The sequence below is a fragment of the Galeopterus variegatus genome, unplaced genomic scaffold (genome assembly GCF_000696425.1).
Source record: "Galeopterus variegatus unplaced genomic scaffold, G_variegatus-3.0.2 Scaffold3184, whole genome shotgun sequence".
Lineage (NCBI taxonomy): Eukaryota > Metazoa > Chordata > Mammalia > Dermoptera > Cynocephalidae > Galeopterus > Galeopterus variegatus.
In genome coordinates this window covers 46,439-49,713 of record NW_007729295.1, presented here as the reverse complement: position 1 = coordinate 49,713, position 3,275 = coordinate 46,439, and the positions used below count along the sequence as shown (strand labels likewise).

Below are 3,275 nucleotides of genomic sequence, written 5' to 3'. Positions count from 1 at the left end.
AAAAAAAAATTTTAAGCTCATTTCCCTTATTTGCGTTTTGCATTGACATATTTTTCCCACTTTTATTTCTAGTCAAGAAAGTGTTTTTGTTTTTATTTTTCTTAAAAGCCACTTGTCCAATACTAAGTAATAACCTAGATTAAGCAAATCAGATTGGTGCCATTAATCTTTATTTTTTTAAGCTAGGAAGAAAAGTTTTTTTTCTTTAAAAAGGTTTTGATAAAGAGCTTTTCTTAAGCCAACTCTTTTTATTTTTATTTTTTCCAAGCCTATATTTTGTTATATTGGCTAAGATACAAAAGATAAATAATTTAGGGTATTAAATTTTAAACATTGATTACTTATAGATGAAATTTTTAATGATCTACTACTTACTCCTAAATTAGGAAAAGTTACAATCACAATTTATCTCAATTTTTTAGCTTTTTACATCTTAGTTCTAAAAGACACATCAAATATTTTGTGATATTAAGATGCATTATTAGTCCGGTTCCAATTATAAAGAAAGAACATGACCTTCTAATACATGTTATCAAATTTTGGTTGATCCTCCTTATTCACAGTTGTTGCAGATACTGAATCAGTGCACCTTGGGCATACAGGGTTAAGTTCCTGCAAGCCTCTGATCACACTTTCATCAGCTGATCAGTGCATAACTTTGTTTTATGTGTGTTTCTGTTTAGAGACACCTTATTTAATGTATGTTGTTATTTTAACATTGAACTCACAACCAACAGCACTATAACATCATGCCTCGACGAAGCTATCCAGTACACATATTTTCTCTGTAGGGCACATCACTTAGACACAATGCATGGCGGCCAATTTAAACCGCAAAATTGTTAACACAAAAATGTGAAATACACGGAACTAAACAGTCCGAAAAAAACACAGTTGTTTAAAGTGGTAAAGCTGAAACAAGAAGACAGAATGACCTCAGCTGGGAATGTACATGAGCAACTCAGATTTCTTGCTGTTCAGTGTCCATACATGACCATGGAGGTGCCATGAGTATTGATTGATTATAAGGTTACAGATTTTAGCAGGTATGGCCAAATTTGCAAATACAGGATCTACGAATAATAAGGATCAACTATTTTTAAGACCTAATAGTTCTACATAAATAAAACCTGCATTGTTAAATGCTAAAGGTCTCAAAGATCGTAGCAGTGACACAGAAATCAAATGTTTGTTCGTTATTTTTCCTTTGATTTGCAGAGTCCAGCCTCTGATGAAGCAGGAGAGAAAGAAGCCAAGTCTGATTAATATCGTATACCAAGTCTTATCAGTGGTTCCTGTCACCCTTGTACAATCCAGAGGAATATTTTTATCAACTATTTTGTAAATGCAAGTTTTTTAGTAGTTCTAGAAACATTTTTAAGAAGGAGGGAATCCCACCTCATCCCATTTTTTAAGTGTAAATGCTTTTTTTTAAGAGGTAAAATCATTTGCTGGTTGTTTATTTTTTGGTACAACCAGAAAATAGTGGAATATTGAATTATTGGAGGCTTTGACTGTCCTGGGTGTCAGCTTAACATTCCATAGATGGAGGTAGTTTTTATATCCTGTAATACAAAGCATACTAAATGGCAATTTGAAGTCACAGTCACATATTTACTGTGTCTTGAACATTTAAAATTAGTTCTATTCCCATGTTATTTTTTAGTAGAATTGTTTCTTAAAGAAGACCACTCCTTAATCATTGCTCTCCCTATCAGAACTGTGTGCACTCTGTAACATCTTTGGTCATGGTAGTCTAGTTTTCCTAATAGTTTTGTTAATGTGTTGTGAATGATTAGAAATTTGATTATGTAGTGTATATGATATTAAATTGTGAATTGGTGGGACTTATGTAACAGCTTACCAACATCTGGAGATACTGGTACTTGATATCCTCTTAAGGAAAATTTGCCTCCAAATTTGAAGCTGGAAGGTCACTGGAAAACTTTTTAAAAAAATCATGATATGTGGCTTTTTAGAATTTCGGTACATATGTTAAGAATTGTGTACAAATTGAAATGTCTGTAATGATCCTCAACACAACCAATAAAATCTCAATTATGAAAGAATGTTTTGAAGCACATGGTATAAGGTCTGGTTTAAATTTTATTCAGGGGGTTTTCACATTTGATCTTCCAAAGTTTTTAAAATAAAAGTGTTTAATATTTTTGTAATACTTGAACATTTACTGTGTAGTATAAAGATGTTTGTATGACTATGTCGGTTTAATAATGAAAAAAGTCCAATGGCCTCTGAAGCAAAGTAAATATATAATTATGTATTTTCCTTATGTGAGATAAGCTTATAAATACAGAATAGGCTACAACTAGCTCTACTATGGTTTGTATTAGCATATTATTTTCAAGATTTGCTTTCATGTACATTGTACTTGCATTTTGCCCTCTGAATAATCTTTAGAGGTGGTATAAGGCAACTGCAGTGATCTGGCAAATGTGAACACTGCGTCAGAGAAAGGACCTTGACAAGGTTACCATACAGAGGGGACCTTGGTACAGAATTTAGGCCTCTGCACTTGACGTTTTACTTTGCCTATGGACTGATTAGTAGGCAAGAATGCTTTCAAAACACGAGTTTTAGGGCATCACAGACCTCTGCAATGAGCTTGAGCAATGAGGCATGATCTCAAAAAAATGAGGCTACAGATAAAAGCAAATTCAAGGACGATGACTTGGCACCCAAAAGGCTTTGACAACCCCCAGGGGATGGGAAAATATTAGAGGCCAAATTCCCCAATTCTTAGTGGTCATGACACTGGAGGACTGAAACAGTGATACATAAATTTGTCTTTAATTCTTGAATTATAGATAGGGTAGTTTTTGGATATGTAAATCTAAAATGTTAAACTGAAACATTTCTTTGTGTGGATACCTTACACAAATTTTTGCATCAGAATTTGTCTAGATCCTATGTGTAGCCGGTAAAAGATAAAAACTAATAGGGGTAGAGGGACGAGTGAATTTTAGCCCTGTAACAAAAAATCTTAGTGTTGCACAGGTGACCCTTGAACAAATCTGTGTATAACTTTATTTTTGGTGGCTGGCATGTATGGGGGTATGAACCCATCACCTTGGTATTATAAGGCTGAACTCTAACCAACTGAGCTAAACGTCAGCCCTGTGTTTAACCTTTGGCTCCCCCACAACTTTTTTTTTTTTTTAGAAAGATGACCGGTAAGGGGATCTCAACCCTTGACTTGGTGTTGTCAGCACCACGCTCAGCCAGTGAGCAAACCGGCCATCCCTATATAGGATCCG

At 34.3% G+C, this 3,275-nt stretch overlaps 1 long non-coding RNA gene across 1 annotated transcript in view; it reads left to right on the top strand.

Annotated features, from left to right (window-relative positions):
• The window catches only part of LOC103600008, a 7,572-nt gene extending 5,486 nt beyond the window's left edge, over positions 1 to 2,086 (top strand). The window contains exon 5 of the long non-coding RNA XR_551349.1: positions 1,219 to 2,086. This is a non-coding gene — a long non-coding RNA (uncharacterized LOC103600008). The remainder of the gene's footprint in view (positions 1 to 1,218) is intronic.
• The last annotated feature ends 1,189 nt before the right edge of the window (positions 2,087 to 3,275 follow it).